Here is a 21,750-nt window from a genome sequence, read left to right on the forward strand (position 1 = left end):
GCCACGTAATATATACCACAGCCATGTAGTATATAGCACAGAGACATAGTATATAACACAACCCATGCAGTATATAACCCAGGCCTCGTAGTATATTGCCCAGCGATGTAGTATATAGCACAGACACGTAGTATATTGCACAGCCACGTAATATATTGCACAGCCACGTAGTATATAGCACAGCCCACATAGTATATAGCAGAGATGTAGTATATAACACAGCCCACGTAGTATATAGCAATGTGGGCATCATGTTAAAAAAAGAATTAAATTAAAAAATAGTTACCGTATATACTCACCCTCCATCGGCCCCCCCGGATCCAGCCCAGGCGTTTACCGATGGTTCTCGCGATTCTCCGGTCCCAAGAGTGCATTGCGGTCTCGCGAGATCATGACATAGCTGTCTCGCGAGACCGCTACGTCATCATCTCGCGAGACCGCTACGTCATCATCTCGCGAGACCGCTACGTCATCATCTCGCGAGACCGCAATGCATGGACCGGAGCGTCGCGAGGAGCGGGAAAGGCCTCGGCTGGATCCGGAATGTGAGTATATAATGATTTATTTTATTTATTATTTTTAACATTAGATCTTTTTACTTTTGAGGCCGCATACACAGCATCAATAGTAAAATGTTGGTGACACAGGGTTAATAGCAGCGTTAATGGAGTGCGTTACACCGCGGCATAACGCGGTCCATTAGCGCTGCCATTAACCCTGTGTGAGCGGTGACTGGAGGGGAGTACGGACCGGGCACTGACTGCGGGGAGGAAGGAGCGGCCATTTTGCCGCCGGACTGTGCCCGTCGCTGATTGGTCATGGCCGTTTTGCCGCGACCAATCAGCGACTCGGGATTTCTGTGACCCTTAGATGATTATATATATACAATAAAATTCGCAACTTTTAGCACAAACTACAACAGGGTAAAACAGAAATATCACTTGGGGCCCCAAGGGCCACAGCAGAGACCACTAGATGGCGCTATAGGACCAGCAGTAACCATGACAACAGCTTGGCCCCCCCACCAGTACTGGACGGGTTTCCCATTCCAGCGCCCAGGGACAACTTCACCTGTTGGTTCCGGCACGCAGTGGGCGGGGCTTGTTGCTGTGCGCGTTTCTTTTTTGTGCTGCGTCTCAGTGTGACCGGCGGCGCGCACGCAGGCTCGAGCTGTCGGGAGCGCGCGGAGTAACAGGTGACTTTCGCTGCCTCAGGGGACAGAGCCGGGACCGGAGCCGGCAGGTAAAACTGAGACCGCCGTCCGTTACCGGGGACTCCCGAGTGTTACCGCACCAAGGGTCATTTCTATGGGCTGATGTATAGGGAGGGACGGACGCTCGTGTAGCGCTATATGTGCGGCGGCTCTGATGGTCCCGTAGGAAGTTTTATCTCTGTGTGTAGAGATACAGGTGTATACCCGCCAAGGCGATGACTGGTGGCGAACAAACGGGTAGGGGATTTTTTTAATCAATTCTTTAAATTAAAGTTTTGGGTTTTAGAATGTTTTTTTTTTTTTTTTCTATTTTTTTCTGGTCTATTGTTTTGAGTTTTTCATGTGTTTTTTTTTTTTTTTTTTTCCTTCCCTTGAGGCAAAGCTGTAGCTCCTGGTGACACTATTTAGGGTCACAAGACTTTTTTATTGCATTTTATTCCATATTTTGGAAAACCAGGGGCCAAAAAAAACACAATTCAGGCATTTAGGTTTTGTTTGTTTTTTTTTTTTATGTGTTTTTACATTTACTATTCAGTTTACCATATGTATAACTTATACTGAAGGATTGGACTTCTAGTGATGCCACGCTTGTTTTTTTATTTTTGGAGAAGGTGATTTGGGTGTGTATGTATATATGTATACATATATATATATATATATATATATTCTCCAAATCACCTTCTCCGAAAATAAAAAAAAAACATTATATATATATATATATATGTGTGTTTTTTTTTATTTTCGGAGAAGGTGATTTGGAGAATATATATATATATATATATATATATATATATATATATATATATATATATATATATAGCCCGATTCTAACGCGTCGGGTATTCCAGAATATGTATGTCGACGGAGTATATACATAATTGTCTAAGGGTCACTTCCGTCTGTCTGTCTGTCCTTCTGTCACGGTTATTCGTTCCCTGATTGGTCTCGGCAGCTGCCTGTCATGGCTGCCGCGACCAATCAGCAACGGGCACAGTCCGATTAGTCCCTCCCCTACTCCCCTGCACTCACTGCCCGGCGCCCGCTCCGTAATCCCCTCCGCTCACACAGGGTTAATGGCAGCGGTAACGGCCCGCGGTGTGACGCGCTCCGTTACCGCTGCTATTAACCCTGTGTGTCCCCAACTATTTACTATTGATGCTGCCTATGCAGTATCAATAGTAAAAATGTCATGTTTAAAATAATAATAATTAAAAAAAACCTGCTATACTCACCCTCCGCCTCCTTTCCCGCTCCTCGCCACGCTCCCGGGACCGCTCCATTGCAAGCGGCAGCTTCCGGTCCCAGGGCTGGTGTGCGACAAGGACCTGCCGTGACGTCACGGTCATGTGACCGCGACGTCATCATAGGTCCTGCTCACACCAGCCCTGGGACCGGAAGCTGCCGCTTGCAATGGAGCGGTCCTGGGAGCGTGGCGAGGAGCAGGAAAGGCGGCGGAGGGTGAGTATAGCAGGACTTCAACGGGCCTCCGGAAGGTGAGTATATGTTTTTTTTTTTTTTTTTAAAGTCTCTACACTACGCGGCTCTGTGCTGGGCAATATACTATGTAGCTCTGCTATATACTATGTGGCTGGCCAATATACTACGTCACTGGGCAATATACCGTACTACGTGGCTGGCCAATATACTACATGGCTCTGCTGTATACTACGTGGCTGGCCAATATACTACGTGGCTGGGCAATATACTATGGGTCTGGGCAAAATACTACGTGTCTGGGCAAAATACTACGTGGACATGCATATTCTAGAATACCCGATGCGTTAGAATCGGGCCACCATCTAGTATATATATATATTCATAGAGAAAAATTTTTAAAAAATCCATAAGGCTATGTGCAGACGTCATGGATTTGGCTGCGGATTCGCAGCAGTTTTCCACGCGTTGTACAGTACCATGTAAACCTATGGAAAACCAAATCTGCAGTGCCCATGCTGCGGAAAATACTGTGCGGAAACGCAGCGGTTTATTTTCCGCAGCATGTGAATCCTTTGTGCGGATTCCGCAGCCTTTTACACCTCCATAGAAAGGTTGAGTTGGAAGGGACCTCCGGGGTCATCATGTCTAACCCACTGCTCAAAGTAGGATTCACTAAACCATCCCAGACAGATGTCTGTCCAGCCTCTGTTTGAAGACTTCCATTGAAGGAGAACTCACCACCTCTCGTGGCCGCCTGTTCCACTCATTGATCACCCTCACTGTCAAAAAGTTTTTTCTAATATCTAATCTGCTTCATAATTGGAATCCGCAGGTGTGAAAACGGCACAAAAAACGCGGTAAATCTGCAGGTAAAATGCAACCAGCGGATTTTTCAGAATCTGCACATACCCTAAGACCTCTCCAGGAGGGGGGATGTGTACCCTCACAATGAACATATGGGATTATTTGAGGCTGGAAAGAGAGAAGCTAAGTAATACAAGGGAAATGAGAGGGAGAGCTAACACTTCAATCTCCATTGAAATAGGGGCCTCCTACGGTGACTAGGTAATTGCAGCAGAGAATTACTCTGACTAAAAGACAAAAAGTCTGAGATCCATCTATTCAAGAGACAGGTGAAAAATCTAACATCTTCAGATGTAAGTCTTGTTTTATTAGGGTATGTGCACACGCTGCAGGTCCGCAGCAGTTTCCGATGAGTTTACATTACATCACTTCGGATTCCGCAGCAGTTTTACAGCTGCTCCAATAGGAAACCGCAGTTGTAAAACCGCAGTGAAATCCGCAAAAAAAAGCGCGATAAATCTGCAGCAAAAATGCAGCGTTTTTGCCCTGCAGATTTATCAAATCCACTGTGGAAAAATCCGCAGTGGACCATTCTACGTGTGCACATAGCCTTAAAAAAAAAAAAAAATTGCAGTTAGACACACTAACTCCGGTGTCCAGATATGAATATTGGGGTTTTGCACCAAACTGATATTTATGGGAGATATTTTAGGCGTCGTAGTGAAGGGACCAACATTCACTCTCATCATTTTAATAACATCCTAACTTAATATTGGTCCAATGGATGATGCTATCCGTGCCATGTTTCATGACTACAAAACGATAAAATCGCGATAAGAAACATGAACACGTTATCTACCTCCTGGGATCTCCAAGGGCAAAGATAGTCTGTAAGCCGGAAATCTCATAAAACTCTGAAAGACTTAACCCATCCCACAATCAGCCCCCACGTGAGCTCATCAAGGGGAGGTATGTGGGTGTAAGCTTGTGCTGATAATGAGCTTGGGTGTCTGTCTTTGTTCATTCTGGAAGACAGTTCTGAGAGTGGTCCATTTTCCCAATCGGAGTGCTTCCCTCCATAAAGACCAGAGCCTTTCCTGGAAAATCGGGTTTAGTAATTCTCTTTCGTTATTCCATGCAGTTGTATACATCGTATTGTTCCCATTTTGTATCCTTTCGTATGCAAAAAATGCTGCAAAAAACATGGTTTTTTTTTCCTCAGCATTTTTCCTGCCAAGAAATGCAGAAACCTTGCAGAAATTTCTGCAAGCAAATACTCAACACATGCACACATAGTCTGAAAGAGCAGCAGAGTTCCCAAGCAGAGACTGGAGTATCTGTATATATGATACAATAAGTCGTACACTCCATAGAAGTGGCCTTTTGGAAGAGTGAGCAGAAAAAAGCCTTTTTATGGCTCGTTTTGAGTTGGCCAAAAGACATGGGGAGACTCCCCAAATGTATGGAGGAAGGTGCTGTGCTCAGATGAGACCAAAATTTTACTTATTGGACACCAATATAGATTCTGTGTTTGAAGCCAAACCAACTCAGCTTATTACCCCAAGAACACCATCCCCACAGTGAAACATGGTGGTGACAGCATCATGCTGTGGGGATGTTTTTTGGCAGCAGGTACATGGAAAATGGTCCCGTTGAGGGGAAGATGGTGCAAAATACAGATATATTTTTAAAGGGACCCTGTCAGCAGGATTGTGGTGAATAACCTACAGACAGTATCAGGTTGGCGCCATTCTACTGATTACAATGATACCTGGTGATGATGGGCACTTTAAGCAAAACCTGTTTGTCAGTGTTGAAAAGAAAACTAAATGTTCAGTTGTGAGGTAGCAAAACACAAACAGCACCAAAAGGGTGGTGGTGGTGGTGAACAATTCTGCAAGCCACTGTATGTATACAAATTCTATGCTTTGGAATTCCCCAATAACTAGCCTAATAGTGGAGGCAGCCATGTCTTCATCCGTCACTCGTCAGTCAATTGCATAAATTCTCTGATGATTGGAGGCAGCGGTGTTGTGTTCCCCTGACAAACTGGCAAAAGCAGTGGGATCTGTGTGCCCACCCCCTCTCTCTCTCCGGCTGTTATCCTTGACATATACTGTATATCACAGAAGTGAGTACACCCCTTACATTTTTGTTCATATTTAATTACCGTATATACTCGAGTATAAGCCGAGATTTTCATCCCAAATTTTTGGGCTGAAAGTGCCCCTCTCGGCTTATACTCGAGTCAAGGTGGGTGGCAGGGTCGGCGGGTGAGGGCGCTGAGGCATACTTACCTAGTCCCAGCGATCCTCGCGCTGTCCCTGCCGTCCCACGGTCTTCTGTGCTGCAGCGTCTTCCCCTCTTCAGCGGTCACGTGGGACCGCTCATTAGAAAAATGAATAGGCGGCTCCACCTCCCATAGGGGTGGAGCCACGTATTCATTTCTCTAATCAGCGGTAACGGTGACCGCTGATAGAGGAAGAGGCTGCGGCACCGAAGACAGCTGTGACAGGCAGAGTGAGCGTCAGGATCGCTGGGACTAGGTAAGTATGTCATATTCACCTGTCCGCGTTCCAGCCGCTGGGCGTCGCTCCATCTTCCCGGCGCCTCCATCTTCCTGGGAGCTGCAAGCAAGAGAAGTGAGTATGTGTTTTTTTTTTTTTTTTAATTGCAGCAGCGGCACAGATTTATGTGGAGCATCTATGGGACAAAATGAACGGTGCCGAGCATATATGGGGCACAGATATGGGGCAATAATGAACGGTGCCGAGCATATATGGGGCACAGATATGGGACAATAATGAACGGTGCCGAGCATATATGGGGCACAGATATGGGGCAATAATGAACGGTGCAGAGCATATATGGGGCACAGATATGGGGCAATAATGAACGGTGCCGAGCATATATGGGGCACAGATATGGGGCAATAATGAACGGTGCAGAGCACTATATGGGGCACAGATATGGGACAATAATGAACGGTGCAGAGCACTATATGGGGCACAGATATGGGACAATAATGAACGGTGCAGAGCACTATATGGGGCACAGATATGGGACAATAATGAACGGTGCAGAGCACTATATGGGGCACAGATATGGGACAATAATGAACGGTGCAGAGCACTATATGGGGCACAGATATGGGACAATAATGAACGGTGCCGAGCATATATGGGGCACAGATATGGGGCAATAATGAACGGTGCCGAGCATATATGGGGCACAGATATGGGGCAATAATGAACGGTGCCGAGCATATATGGGGCACAGATATGGGGCAATAATGAACGGTGCAGAGCATATATGGGGCACAGATATGGGGCAATAATGAACGGTGCAGAGCATATATGGGGCACAGATATGGGGCAATAATGAACGGTGCAGAGCATATATGGGGCACAGATATGGGGCAATAATGAACGGTGCAGAGCATATATGGGGCACAGATATGGGGCAATAATGAACGGTGCAGAGCATATATGGGGCACAGATATGGGGCAATAATGAACGGTGCAGAGCATATATGGGGCACAGATATGGGGCAATAATGAACGGTGCCGAGCATATATGGGGCACAGATATGGGGCAATAATGAACGGTGCCGAGCATATATGGGGCACAGATATGGGGCAATAATGAACGGTGCCGAGCATATATGGGGCACAGATATGGGGCAATAATGAACGGTGCAGAGCATATATGGGGCACAGATATGGGGCAATAATGAACGGTGCAGAGCATATATGGGGCACAGATATGGGGCAATAATGAACGGTGCAGAGCATATATGGGGCACAGATATGGGGCAATAATGAACGGTGCAGAGCATATATGGGGCACAGATATGGGGCAATAATGAACGGTGCCGAGCATATATGGGGCACAGATATGGGGCAATAATGAACGGTGCCGAGCATATATGGGGCACAGATATGGGGCAATAATGAACGGTGCAGAGCATATATGGGGCACAGATATGGGGCAATAATGAACGGTGCCGAGCATATATGGGGCACAGATATGGGGCAATAATGAACGGTGCAGAGCATATATGGGGCACAGATATGGGGCAATAATGAACGGTGCAGAGCACTATATGAGGCACAGCTATGGGGAGATATGAACGCTGCAGAGCACTATATGGGGCACAGCTATGGGGCACAATGAACCGTGCAGAGCACTATATGGGGCACAGCTATGGGGCACAATGAACGGTGCAGAGCACTGTATGGGGCACAGCTATGGGGCACAATGAACGGTGCAGAGCACTGTATGGGGCACAGCTATGGGGCACAATGAACGGTGCAGAGCATGTATGGGGCACAGCTATGGGGCACAATGAACGGTGCAGAGCATATATGGGGCACAGATATGGGGCACAATGAACGGTGCAGAGCATTGTATATGGGGCACAGCTATGGGACAAAATGAACGGTGCAGAGCACTATATGGGGCACAGATATGGGGCACAATGAACGGTGCAGAGCATTGTATGGGGCACAATGAACGGTGCAGAGCACTATATGGGGCACAGATATGGGGCACAATGAACGGTGCAGAGCATTGTATATGGGGCACAGATATGGGGCAATAATGAACGGTGCAGAGCACTATATGGGGCACAGCTATGGGGCACAATGAACGGTGCAGAGCACTATATGGGGCACAGATATGGGGCACAATGAACGGTGCAGAGCATTGTATATGGGGCAATAATGAACGGTGCAGAGCACTATATGGGGCACAGCTATGGGGCAAAATGAACGGTGCAGAGCACTATATGGCACAGCTATGTGGAAATAATGAACTATTTTTATTTTTGAAATTCACCGGTAAATGCTGCATTTCCACCCTAGGCTTATACTCGAATCAATAAGTTTTCACAGTTTTTTGTGGCAAAATTAGGGGGGTCGGCTTATACTCGGGTCGGCTTATACTCGAGTATATACGGTATATCTTTTCATGGGATAACACTGAAGATCTGACACTTTGATGCAATGTACAGTAGTCACTGTTCAGCCTGTATAAATGTACATTTGATGCCCTCTAAATAACTCAACACTGCCATTAATATCTAAATGGCAGTGACAAATCAACAAAAGTGAGTACACCCTAAGGGAAAATGGACAAATTGTGCCCAAAGTGTGACTATTTTGAATGGCCACCATTATTTTTAAGCACTGCCTTAAGGCCACGTGCACACGCTGCGGATTACTCCAGACTGATTTTGGTAAATCCGCAGGTAAACCGCACTGCGGATTACCTGCAGAATTACAGTTTTACACCTGCGGATTCCTATTATGGAGCAGGTGCAAACCACTGCAGAATCCGCAGAAAGAATTGACATGCTGCGGAATAAACAACGCTACGTTTCAGCGCAGTTTTTTTCTGCAGCATGTGCACTGCGGATTTTGTTTTCCATACATTTACATGGTACTGTAAGCGCATTGAAAACTGCTGCGAAGCTGCAGCGGCCAATCTGTTGCGGATCCGCAACGAAATCCACAACGTGTGCACATACCCTTACTCTCTTGGGCATGGAGGTCACTAGAGCTTCACAGTTCACCGCTGGAATCCTCTTCCACTCCTCCATGACGACATCACGGAGCTGGTGGATGTTGGAGACTTTGCGCTCCTTCTCCTTCCTTTTGAGGATGGCCCACCGATCATCAATAGGGTTTAGAGCTGGACACATGCTTGGCCAGTCTAGCACCTTTTACTCTATTTCTTTACAAGGCAGTGGTCGTCTTGGAGGTGTTTTGGGTCATTATCGTGTTGGTATACTGCCCTGCAAGTCCAGTTTCCAGAGGGAAGGGATCATGCTCTGCTTCAGTATGACACAGTACATGTTGGCATTCATAGTACCCTCAATGAACTGCTGCCCACAGCCGGCAGCGCTCATTCAGCCCCAAACCATGACACTCCCACCACCATGCTTGACTGTAGGCAGGACACACTTGTCTTTGTACTCCTCACCTGGTTGCCACCACACAAGCTTGACTCCATTTGAACCAAATAAGTTTGTTGGTCTCATCAGACCACATGACACGGTTCCAATGATCCATGTCCTTAGTCTGCTAGTGTTTGTGGGTTTTCTTCTGAGATGACGACCATGCAGACTATTATGATGCAGTGTGTGGCGCATGATCTGAGCACTGACAGGTGGACACCCCCCTCCCTGTATCCTCTGCAGCAATTCTCCTAACGAGTCACATGATGCCTGGGAGGGAAGATGGCTAATTAGGAAAAACTTGGCCATTTTCACTTAGGGGTGTACTCACTTCTGTAATGTACTGTATTAGGGGACATCTTGTATGGCACTTGTCATATTATTAGGGGGCTTATTGTATGGCGCTTGTAAAAATAAAATTAGCGGTACATATGCCACTCAGTAATTGGCATTAATCGGGGTTCATGCCTCGTGGTGGACAGACCACCATACAAGAGCAGAAATATTGGGAGAAGGCAGCAGCAAGTCTGTTGCAAAAAGGTGTATTAGTCCAACCTGCTGGATTGCTGCCTTCTTCCGGTATTTCTGGTGAAGAAGCCCCGTCACTGTCATATCGGTGTTCCTGTGAAGCCATAGTAGATGTGATTTTTGCAATATTCCGCAATCCTGTAGTATGTGAATAAACAGTCTCAGGTTCAAGTCCCCATTGGGTAATGTAAGGCAGCGGCTTTCTTGTCCGCGTGGTAATGAGGCAGCGACAAAAGAAACTAAATAAGCATCTTTGCTATCCCCATGTCTGTAATAGTTCAACTCGTGAAAATCTAAAATATTTTGACCCATCCAGAAAAAGTCAAAGAACCCAAAATTGCTGTTATCAGTCACCACATCTCCACCGAAAAAAGGATCCAAATTCTCCAAATTCTTATCAATAGCAAAGAACAGTTTGCCAGACAAACGGCAAGACTTCACACAGCTCAATCACTGGAAAAATAAAGTTACAGGTCCCAGAAAATGACACTAAGTATTTAGAATTTTCTAAAGCAAAAACTAGTTTTAAGTCATTGAAATAACAAATATAACATGTCTGGTATCGGTGTGAACGCACTGACCCGAAGGATCGTGTTGTCGTTTTTACTGAATAATTAACGTTGGGGGAAAAAAAAAAACCCGAAAAACAATGTTTGGAGAGCGTTTTATCATTTTACACCACATGGAATATTTTCCTGTATCCCAGTAACTTGTATAGTAAAGTGAATGTTGTCTTACAAATTGTCCTGCCGCTACCAAAAATGCAGCTATGTCAACGGAAAATATTAAAGTGAGAAGTAAAAATGCAAAAAATTGTCGATGGCGGGAAAAGGTTAAAGGGTTTGTGTAGCATAATCTGATATTGTGCGGTGATTATCAGCAGGGGTAGTTACCCAGGCATTCGTCCGACGCCCAGCCGGTATCATCCAGGTGTTCTACCCTTAGCTGCCAAGCGTTGGCCGGTTGTCACAGCAGCTGCAGCGTCTCTTCATGCCCAATTATTTATAATTAAAACCTCCCTAAAGTCCTAGGTCGCACTTGTGCTGCCAAAACAGCTTCAAGGCAGTGATTCCACCAGACCTCTGTGGTGTCTAGCACTGAGACATTAGCAGCAGTCTCCCACAAGGGTTTGTCCAGTGAAGTCATTGTTTTGTCCAAACAGCTCCAGGCATGTTAAAAAGGAGGAATCGCAGAGAGCTGCTTTTTTTTTTTTTTTTTTTTTTTTCCAACACTCTCGGATGACCATTGTTTGAGTTTTCACAGTGGCCAGGGGTTACCATGAGCACCGTACACAGCAAACTGTGATACACTGCGTGTCCTGATTGTTTATTGATGTCTTTCTATCATAGCTGTGGTGCTCTGCGTCTCCTGATGCTTTTCCTATCATAGCTGTGACGCACTGTATGTCCTGACTTCTTTCTATAAGGCTGGGTTCACACTCCGTTGTGTGAACCCGTTTAACGGACTACGTTACACCGCAGCATAACGCGGTGTAACGTCCGTTAACGCCGCCATTACTGGCAATGGCGAATGCATCGCTAGCGCACGCCCACAATGGGCGTGCGCTAGCGATGTGCCGTCATTGAGTGACGGACCCGAGACGCGGGCTGCAGCGTTTCCGGGTCCGTCACTAGTAGCGCACTGCTAGCGCAGATGGAGCTAGCAGATGCTCCATCTGCGCTAGCGCAGTGCCAAAGTTGACACTTGCGTTAGTGCAGTCCGTTTAAGGGATTTGTTGAACGGACTGCACAACGCAAGTGTGAACCATAGTGGCGATGTTCTGCATGTCCTGATGCTTTTCCTATCATTTCTCTGACACACTATGTCCTGACTCATTTCTATAATAGTGGCCATGCTCTGCATGTCCTGACGCTTTTCTATCATAGCTGCAACGCTCTGCATCTCCTTACACCTCTTATCATAGCTGTGATGCTCTGCGTCTCCTTATGCCTATCTATCATAGCTGTGACACACTGCATGACCTGACTCCTTTCTATAATAGTGGCAGTGTCCTATCGCTTTTCTGAAGCAGTTGTGGTGCTCTACATGTCCTGACTTTTTGTCATAGCTGCTATGTTCTGCTTCTCCTTACACCTTTCCATTATAGCTGCAATGCTCTGCGTCTCCTGATGCCTTGCTATCACAGCTGTGATGCTCTGCGTCTACTGATGCCTTTCTATCATAGCTGTGACACACTGTATGTCCTGACTCCTTTCTATAATAGTGGCGATGCTCTGAATATCCTGACGCTTTTCTATCATAGCTGTGACTTTCTGCGTCACCTTTCTATCATGTCTGTGACGCTCCTTGTGTCCTGACCGACTTCCATCCATAATAGTTGCGGCGTTTTGTATCTCCTGACTCCTTTCTATCATGGCTGCAATGCTCTCTGTTTCTTGATAGCTTTATATCATAGCTACGAAGCTCTGTGTGACCTGACACCTTTCTGTCGCAGCTGCAACACTCTGCATGTACTGACACAGTTCTATCATAGGTCGTGAAGAACGTTGCAGCTAATGGTTTTCTGTCCATCATAGCCAGCAACGACTTCATCAGTAATTGAGGGTACAGTTGCTTTTTTGTGGGATTCAACCAGGTGTACGCCTTCACTCCCCAGCACCTAAGCCCTGGGTGGCACAGGACCCCACGTATCATGAAGGCCTCACAAGGCTGACTCTTGGAGATGCTCTGATGCAGTCGTATTGGCAGCATAATCTACTCATTTTTTCCTTCTTCCAACGCATCAACTTTAGTAACTGTTCACTTACAGATGATCGCCCTCGCATTGATCATAATGGGGGATTAATTATATCTGGCAAAGAGAAAAACTGATGGACAAGTGAGAAACTAAACTAATTAAGAACTGAGAGAGCTGACACTTCAACCACAATTGAAGTTAGGGGCCCCTGGCAGTGAACAGTTAATGGGGACAGGAGGTTTGTTCTGGGGGGGGGGGGAAAGATACCAAGGCTTATATTCGTTTATGCAGAAGCGGGGCAGTGCTTTTCTCAGGCATAAGCTTCCTCTAATCAAAGCACTGTCGGAGACTTTTTGGAGCCAGTGGTCAGTGATGAATATTGGGATTTGCATTCATCTGATATTTATGGGAGATATATTTTCGTCGTTGTGGCAAAGGGAAGTACATAACGCCTTCACTCACATCACTGTACTGCCATTCTAATCCCTACAACTTAATAACAGTCAGCTGGATGGTACTATCCCTGCCATGTTTCATCTCTATAGGCAGGTTAAATCGCGATAAGCAACAAGATGACACTATCGATCTCCAGGGCGTAGGTATCCTGAAAGTTAGGGATATCATAAAATTCTAACAGCACATCCCACAACCAACCCCCATACGAGCTCATCCAGGGGAGGTATAAGTGTGTAACCTTGATCTAATTAAAAATGAGAGTTTGGGTGTCTGTCGTTGTTCTTTTTGAGGGTGGCCCACTTTCCTAATCGGAGCGCTTCCCTCCATAAAGATAAAAGCTCATTCCTGCAACATCACGTTTAGTTTTTCTCTTTTCTTATTCCTTTTTATGTCATGCAATTATATATTTTATATTGTTTATTTTTTCCCATTTTGCATCATATTTTATATATTTTTTTTATAAACACTGCCTACCTTTCAGGATTAAATATATAAAATCTAATAGCTCTGTTCCTCTTGCTCTGTAAACCGCACCGCTGAAGACCAGCACTACCTGTACTTTCAGGAAAGTGGGCTCTAAACTCTCTAAAATACCTAAAATGACCAACTCAGTAGGTACTTGCATTCCCTGGATCCACTGGTGGCTCAGCGGTGCTGCACCAGTCCTGGTGTTCTGGCTGCAGCAGTGTCATCACGTTACCATCACATGTCACTGCTCTAGTCAGTTACTGAGCTCAGTGCTCATCCCGTCAACCTCTGCACAGCCATTGAGCCCACTGAACGAGACGTGACATCACCGATGTAGCCAAAACACTGGGACAGCAGCGGGAATTTGGCTCTGGATCCACAAGGAGGGTTAAAGGGACTCTGTCACCTGAATTTGGCGGGACTGGTTTTGGGTCATATGGGCGGAGTTTTCTGGTGTTTGATTCACCCTTTCCTTACCCGCTGGCTGCATGCTGGGTGCAATATTGGATTGAAGTTCATTCTCTGTCCTCCATAGTACACGCCTGCGCAAAACAATCTTGCCTTGTGCAGGCGTGTACTACGGAGGACAGAGAATGAACTTCAATCCAATATTGCAGCCAGCATGCAGCCAGTGGGTAAGGAAAGGGTGAATCAAACACCAGAAAACTCCGCCCATATGACCCAAAACCAGTCCCGCCAAATTCAGGTGACAGGTTCCCTTTAAGGTAAGTGAAGCATATCAATTAGCGGCTGCTTGCTGATTGACTGCACGGGCCTCATTCCATCTGATCCTAAAAACACCATCTTCCGTCTCTTTCTTCGCACTTGGGTGGAAAGTGACTCCTCCTTTGGTTAGATGCAGCTGAGAAAGCCAGAACACTAGCGAGGGGCACATGAGCAGCGTCGGTGGTCCAGAAGTTGTCATCTTTGTTTTTCGCACCACAATGTTCCCATTTTTAAAAAGTGTTTTTTTTTTTTTAGTAATGGACAACTATAAAGGTAAGTATGAGATAGCCCACCTAAATTCAGTGGGCTTTGCATCTTTGCATTCCCGGTAATCTGCTGATTTTAAGGGGCAGTGGCAACTCATTGATGGCACCAATTGCCTATTGCCAGAGACCTCCAAAGGTCAGGGGTGCAACATTCTAGAAATTTCTGACTAGAAGCAAAAAAAGGGTTTTCGGATCCTATATTAGGCACTGCCTTTTCTGAAAATCCTTAAGGATCCTGTTTGCACGACTCTTCCTATAGACATGTGTTTTCGATAAGCGTCACATTGGGAAAACAAGACATCTGGACTAAGTCTGAGCTCGCGTGTTTTGTGAACATTGAGCCAGTCCCCATAGATATCAGTTCAGTGGACGGAGGCACCAGGAGACTCTGCTGCTAGTTGCCGGCTTCATCTTCTGGAGGAAAGTCCAAAAAGAGATCTTCAGGTGTAATATAAGCCCTTTATATATTGGGTCGGGATTTATTTTATAGATTTGACACGAAAAAAAATAGTTCAGGAAAAGTATCAACACCTGAGACCTGTCTTGAAAATTTCAAGGTCAACAAGCAAAAAAAATGAATCCACTGGAAGGACGGATGACTGGAGGAGGCTTCACAGGACCTGAAGGACATTTAGAAAGTGCTAATTTTGAATTATCAGAAGGGGTAACTTGTTATCGGTATGTCGGTTGGGCATTATATGGAGCTGCTGTTTTGCAGTGATATTGTACTGTTGTTTGGCTACTGGATATCCCTTTTATTTGGTTATTGTGAGGGACATGGTCCCTGTATGGCCGTATCTAGTTATTGGGCTACGCCATTTCCGGCTTACTCTATGCCACAGCTTTTTGGAGATTGTACTGCACTAGACTTTGGGCGCTGTATGTCACTCTTCAGTGATGGTTGGTAGTATTATCTAGGAGCCATATTTCATTGGGCAGGATCACTTGGCACTGTATGGTACTTTTAGCTGATGTATGGCAGGGTAATCTGGGCCTGTATGATACTATTAGCTGATGTGTGGCTGGATAATTTAGGCCTGTGTGTTACTATCAGGCCGGGGTCACACTTGTGAGTGCAATGCGAGAAACTCACGCCTCAATACCCGACACTGCGGCCAACACTCGGGACCGGAGCGTCCAGTTGCAGACAAATACATGTAGCCGCAGACTCCGGTCCTGAGTGCCGGCGGCAGTGCCAGGTATTGAGGCGAGAAACTCGCATTTCACTTGCAAGTGTGTCCGCAGCCTTAGGTGATATATGGCAGGGTAATTTGGCACTGCATGTTATGCTTAGCTGACGTATGGCAGGGTAATTTGGCACTGTATGGTACGATTAACTGATGTATGGCAGGATCATTTGGGCCTTTATGTTACTAAGGAGTGATGTGAAGTTATTATTTGGACTCTGTATCTTGGGTGAGGTCTGGAAGTATCATTTGAGAACTCTGAATCATAAATACAGTTATGTCTCTGTCCAAATATATATGGACCTTTTTTCTAATTTTGGTTATAGACATCACCACAATGAATTTTAACCCCTTAACGACCGCCGATACGCCTTTTAACGGCGGCCGCTAAGGGTACTTAAACCACAGCGCCGTTAATTAACGGCACTGTGGAAAAAGTAAATAGCGCCCCCCAGAGTCGGATTTTCTCTGGGGTCTTGGCTGCCGGGGGTAGCAGAGACCCCAGAAAACATGATTCGGGGGGATTTTTACCGACCCCGCATTTGCGATCGCCGGTAATTAACCGTTTACCGGCAATCGCAAAAAAAAACAAAAAAAAAAAAACGCGATTTCTTTTTAATTTCTCTGTCCTCCAATGTGATCGCACATCAGAGGACAGAGAAATGGGGTCCCAGGTAGCCCCCCAATACTTACCTGTCTCCCCCGGTGCTCCTCGAGGCTCCCGATGGGCGCCGCCATCTTCAAAATGGCCGGCACCGGGAGAATCTTTGGGGTCTCGGCTGCCGGGGGTAGCCGAGACCCCAAAGAACATGATTGGGGGTCGGTTTTACCGACCCCTGTTTTGCGATCGCCAGTAATTAACTGTTTACCGGCGACCGCAAAAAAAAAAAAAAAAAAAAAAAAAAAGCAAGGTGTAATTCTGTTTTCTGATGTGATCGCACATCAGAGGACAGAGAAATAAGGGGATTCGGGGACCCTATTATACTCACCTGTGTCCCTGGACCCTCTTGCTGCTCCTCCTGGCCGCCGGCAAAAGAAAATGGCGGTCGCATGCGCAGTGCGCCCGCCATCTGCCGGCCGGCAGGAGAAGAGCAGTTGGGGCTAAAATTAGGGCTAGGGCTAGGCTTGCGGCTAAATTTAGGGTTAGGGTTGGGGCTAAATTTAGGGTTAGGGTTCTTTCACACTTACGTCGGTACGGGGCCTTCGCAATGCGTCGGCCCGACATACCGACGCACGTTGTGAAAATTGTGCACAACGTGGGCAGCGGATGTAGTTTTTCAATGCATCCGCTGCCCAATCTATGTCCTGGGGAAGAGGGGGCGGAGTTACGGCCACGCATGCGCGGTCAGAAATGGCGGACGCGACGTACAAAAAAAGTTACATTGAACGTTTTTTTGTGCCGACGGTCCGCCAAAACACAACTGATCCAGTGCACGACGGACGCGACGTGTGGCCATCCGTCACGATCCGTCGGCAATACAAGTCTATGGGCAAAAAAACGCATCCTGCGGGCACATTTGCAGGATCCGTTTTTTTGTCCAAAACGACGGATTGCGACGGATGCCAAACGACGCAAGTGTGAAAGTAGTCTTAGGGCTAGGGTTAGGGTTGGGGCTAAAGTTAGGGCTAGGGTTGGGATTAGGGTTAGGGTTTGGATTAGGGTTGGTATTAGGGTTAGGGTTGGCATTAGGGTTACGCTTGGGATTAGGGTTAAGGTTAGGGTTGTGATTTAGGGGTATTGAGATTAGGGTTAGGTTTGAGGTTAGGGTTGAGATTAGGATTAGGGGTGTGTTGGGGTTAGGGTTGGAGCTAGAATTGGGGGGTTTCCACTGTTTAGGTACATCAGGGGGTCTCCAAACACGACAGCCAATTTTGCGCTCAAAAAGTCAAATGGAGCTCCCTCCCTTCTGAGCTCTGCAGTGCGCCCAAACAGTGGGTTACCCCCACATATGGGGCATCAGCGTACTCGGGATAAATTGGACAACAACTTTTGGGGTCCGATTTCTCCTGTTACCCTTGTGAAAATAAAAACTTGGGGGCTACAAAAAAATTTTTGTGGAAATTTTTTTTTATTTTCACGACTCTGCATTCTAAACTTCTGTGAAGCACTTGGGCATTCAAAGTTCTCAACACACATCTAGATAAGTTCCTTGGGGGGGTCTAGTTTCCAAAATGGGGTCACTTGTGGGGGGTTTCTACTGGTTAGGTACATCAGGGGCTCTGCAAACGCAACATAACGCCCGCAGACCATTCTATCAAAGTCTGCATTCCAAAACGGCGCTCCTTCCTTCCGAGCTCTGCCGTGCGCCCAAACAGTGGTTTACCCCCACATATGAGGTACCAGCATACTCAGGACAAATTGGACAACAACTTTTGGGGTCTGATTTCTCTTGTTACCCTTGTGAAAATAAAAACTTGGGGGCTAAAAAATCTATTTTGTGGAAATTTTTTTTATTTTTTTATTTTCACGACTCTGCACTCTAAACTTCTGTGAAGCACTTGGGCATTCAAAGTTCTCAACACACATCTAGATAAGTTCCATGGGGGGTCTAGTTTCCAAAATGGTGTCACTTGTGGGGGGTTTCCACTGTTTAGGCACATCAGGGGCTCTCTAAACGCGACATGGCGTCCAATCTCAATTCCTGCCAATTCTACATTGAAAAAGTCAAACGGCGCTCCATCACTTCCAAGTTCTGCGGTGCGCCCAAAAAGTGGTTTACCCTCACATATGGGGTATCGACGTATTCAGGAGAAATTGCATAACAAAATTTATGGTTACATTTCTGTTTTTACACTTGTGAAAATAAAAAAAATGGTTCTGAATTAAAATGTTTGCAAAAAAAAAGTTAAATGTTAATTTTTTCCTTTCACATTGTTTCAGTTCCTGTGAAGCACGTAAAGGGTTAATAAACTTCTTGAATGTGGTTTTGAGAACCTTGAGGGGTGTAGTTTTTAGAATGGTGTCACACTTCATTATTTTCTATCATATAGACCCCTCAAAATGACTTAAAATGTGATGTGGTCCCTAAAAAAAAAAAAAAAAAAAAAAAAAAAAAAAAGTGTTAAGGGTTAAAAGGTGAACAGCAATTTCTCATTTTTACAACTCCCTAACAAAAAAAAAAATTTTGTTTCCAAAATTGTGCTGATGTAAAGTAGACATGTGAGAAATGTTATTAACTATTTTTCGTGACATATCTCTCTGATTTGAGGGCATAAAAATACAAAGTTTGAAAATTGCAAAATTTTTAAAATTTTCGCCATATTTCCATTTTTTTCATAAATAATCACAAGTAATATCGAAGAAATGTTACCACTAACATGAAGTACAATGTCACGAAAAATCAATCTCAGAATCAGCGGGATCCGTTGAAGCGTTCCAGAGTTATAACCTCATAAAGTGACAGTAAGCAGAATTGCAAAAAATGGCTGTCATTAAGTACCAAATTGGCTCTGTCACTAAGGGGTTAAACAAAACAATTCAGATGCAGTTGAAGTTCAGACTTTCAGCTTTCATTTGAGGGTATCCACATTAAAATTGGATGAAGGGTTTAGGAGTTTCAGCTCCTTAACATGTGCCACCCTGTTTTTAAAGGGACCAAAAGTAATTGGACAGATTCAATAATTTTAAATAAAATGTTCATTTTTAGTACTTGGTTGAAAACCCTTTGTTGGCAATTACTTCCTGAAGTCTTGAACTCATGGACATCACCAGACGCTGTTTTTCCTCCTTTTTGATGCTCTCCAGGTTTTCTCTGCGGTGGTTTTCAGTTGCTGTTTGTTTGTGGCCTTTCTGTCTGAAGTTTAGTCTTTAACAAGTGAAATGCTGCTCAATTGGGTTGAGATCAGGTGACTGACTTGGCCATTCAAGAATATTCCACTTCTTTGCTTTAATAAACTCCTGGGTTGCTTTGGCTTTATGTTTTGGGTCATTGTCCATCTGTAGTATGAAACGACGACCAATCAGTTTGGCTGCATTTGGCTGGATCTGAGCACTCAGTATGGCGGCTCCGATAGTATGGCACAGTATGGCTGCTTCTGTCCTGTGTCACATCATCCATAAACACTAGTGACCCAGTGCCACTGGCAGCCATGCATGCCCGCGCCATCACACTGCCTCCGCCGTGTTTTACAGATGATGTGCTTTGCTTTGGATCGTGAGCTGGACCACGCCTTCGCCATACTTTTCTCCTTCCATCATTCTGGTAGAGGTTGATCTTGGTTCCATCTGTCTATAGAATGTTCTCCCAGATCTGTGCGGCTTTGTTAGATGTATTTATCCTTTTTCTTCTTGATGCTTATGAGTGGCTGCACCGTGCAGTGAACCCTCTGTATTTACTTTCATGCAGTCTTCTCTTTATGGTAGATGTGGATATTGATACGCCGACCTCCTGGAGAGTGTTGGTCACTTGGTCGGCTGTTGTGAAGGGGTTTCTCTTCACCATGGAGATTATTCTGCGATCATCCACCACTGTTGTCTTCCGTGAGCGCCCAGGTCTCTGTGCATTGATGAGTTCACCAGTGCTTTCTTTCTTTCTCAGGATGGACCAAACTGTAGATTTTGCCACTCCTAATATTGTAGCAATTTCTCGGATGGGTTTTTTCTGTTTTCGCAGCTTAAGGATGGCTTGTTTCACCTGCATGGAGAACTCCTTTACCGCATGTTCACTTCACAGAAAAACCTTCCAAATGCAGCACCGCACCTCAAATCAACTCCAGGCCTTTTATCTGCTTAATTGAGAATGACATAACGAAGGGATTGCCCACACCTGTCCATGAAATAGCCTTGGAGTCAATTGTCCAATTAGTTTTGGTCCCTTTAAAAACAGGGTGGTACATGTTAAGGATCTGAAATTCCTAAGCCCTTCATCCAATTTTAATGTGAATACCCTCAAATGAAAGCTGAAAGTCTGAACTTCAACTGCATCTGAATTGTTTTGTATAAAATTCATTGTGGTAATGTCTATAACCAAAATTAGAAAAATGTCTCTGTCCAAATATATATGGACCTAACTGTACATTTTGTAATAAAAACCTTTTGATGGTTTCTCTCTCTGCCGTCTGATATCTTCCTGTGTTGCTTGGGCCGGATGCGACTAATTGCGCTACAGAACTACTCAGCTCCGTCAGCTGCACATCAGTATAAAAGTCCGTTTCTGATTATTGTTCTGTATAAACACGGAGTCGCCATCACTTTTTTCCAGCCTGTATAAATGGGCCACCGGTAAACGAACGTCGAACACCTTGTCTGTAGTCGATGTGGCGATTGTTTTACACCGTCTGATTGTCCGCTGTAATTGGGCCTTTCCGTTAGTGCGTTATCGCTCTCTTATCATCGATCTGTGACTTCAGTCAGGATATCCTGTATCGAGGCGATAAGGAGGATGATAAAGTTACAGTAAGAGGCGATAGCTGCTGCGAGACTTCAGAAGGAACGTTCTACTTCCCGGCGTTATCTAGTTTTATAATGTGTCAAGAACAATGTTTTCTCATGTCCACATCATTGTTTGGAATCATCTGGCTGGAAGGATTTATGTATATTTATGGTCTGCTGGAAGGCATCATTGGAAATGAACCGAAACAAATAGGAATGTACCCAGTGACTGCACCAGCAGAATAGTGAGTGCAGCTCTGGGGTATAATACAGGATGTAACTCGGGATCAGTAATGTAATGTATGTACACAGTGACTGCACCAGCAGAATAGTGAGTGCAGCTCTGGGGTATAATACAGGATGTAACTCAGGATCAGTAATGTAATGTATGTACACAGTGACTGCAAACAAGAATCCCATATGCATAATGTGAGAAAACGGATTCCTGGCGAAATTAACACCAGGAAAAACCGGACTCACCCTATCCGCTCAAAACAAATCATATATGTCCGGAGAAAGAACTGAGCATTGATAAACAATAAATCAACTTTATTCAAAAAGCTACACATACCATATAATAACATTTCAAATATATTCAAATAATATGAACAAAGATGACTGTAAATGATAAGCTGAA

At 45.2% G+C, this 21,750-nt stretch overlaps 1 protein-coding gene across 1 annotated transcript in view; it reads left to right on the plus strand.

The window, feature by feature from the left end:
• Positions 1-1,141: 1,141 nt before the first annotated feature.
• LOC138672522 (beta-1,4-galactosyltransferase 3-like) overlaps positions 1,142-21,750 on the plus strand; it is a 68,342-nt gene continuing 47,733 nt past the window's right edge. The window contains exon 1 of the mRNA XM_069760575.1: positions 1,142-1,242. The gene's annotated coding sequence lies outside the window, so the exon portion shown is untranslated. The remainder of the gene's footprint in view (positions 1,243-21,750) is intronic.

The sequence above is a fragment of the Ranitomeya imitator genome, chromosome 3 (genome assembly GCF_032444005.1).
Source record: "Ranitomeya imitator isolate aRanImi1 chromosome 3, aRanImi1.pri, whole genome shotgun sequence".
Classification (NCBI taxonomy): domain Eukaryota; kingdom Metazoa; phylum Chordata; class Amphibia; order Anura; family Dendrobatidae; genus Ranitomeya; species Ranitomeya imitator.